Source organism: Clytia hemisphaerica, unplaced genomic scaffold, assembly GCF_902728285.1.
Source record: "Clytia hemisphaerica strain Z4C2 unplaced genomic scaffold, Clytia hemisphaerica genome assembly, whole genome shotgun sequence".
NCBI classification, from domain to species: Eukaryota; Metazoa; Cnidaria; class Hydrozoa; order Leptothecata; family Clytiidae; genus Clytia; species Clytia hemisphaerica.
Window position 1 is genome coordinate 49,629 of NW_027104075.1, and position 747 is coordinate 50,375.

Below are 747 nucleotides of genomic sequence, written 5' to 3' on the forward strand. Positions count from 1 at the left end.
TAACATATATAGAGTGTAAATCCAAATTATCTTTTTACGAACATCGTTTTATTTCTTTTTATGGGTTCTAGAAGTTCCCTAATCATTTTTAAGTTGTATGAGAATTAACGTAAAAACAGAGAGGCTTTCAAAATTAGTTTGAGTTGCCTTGCGAATCTGTTCTTTCCAAGAGTCCTGTCAGCTCTGGTCTATTTTTGGAATAACATTGTAAAGTCTTCTTTTTAAAAAAAAGATGCCATTCCATTGGGCTTTAACGTTTATCAGTAGCTCTGCTGACATCGATGGTATCGGAGTCTCTTTTTTGACGCTGAAATGGTTTTTTTCTGACGAAGACAAGGCTGTTATCAAAAATGATTACGAAGAAAAACAATGGACAGCTTATCGAATTTGTACCGAGCACCCTGCAAAGAAATGGCACAAAACATCCGTTCAAAACTTAATCAATCGATTTAAGCAGTATGGTTCAATGGACAGAAGACCCGGATCTGGGAGACCAAGAACTGTTACAACACCTGAGAATGAAGCCTTAATTGATGATTTGATATGTTCTCAAGAGGACAACCCCGGTGCACATTTGTCACCACGGGAAATAGAGAAATACACTGGAATTAAGAGATCGTCAGTTATCAGAATGGTAAAGAGAAATATGCCCAAATTTTAACTGTGCAAATTTTGGTAGACCTACATAAAAAACTCTTTGTGTAATTTAAAAATTAATTTTCGACATGTTTTTTCTGAACCACCCGG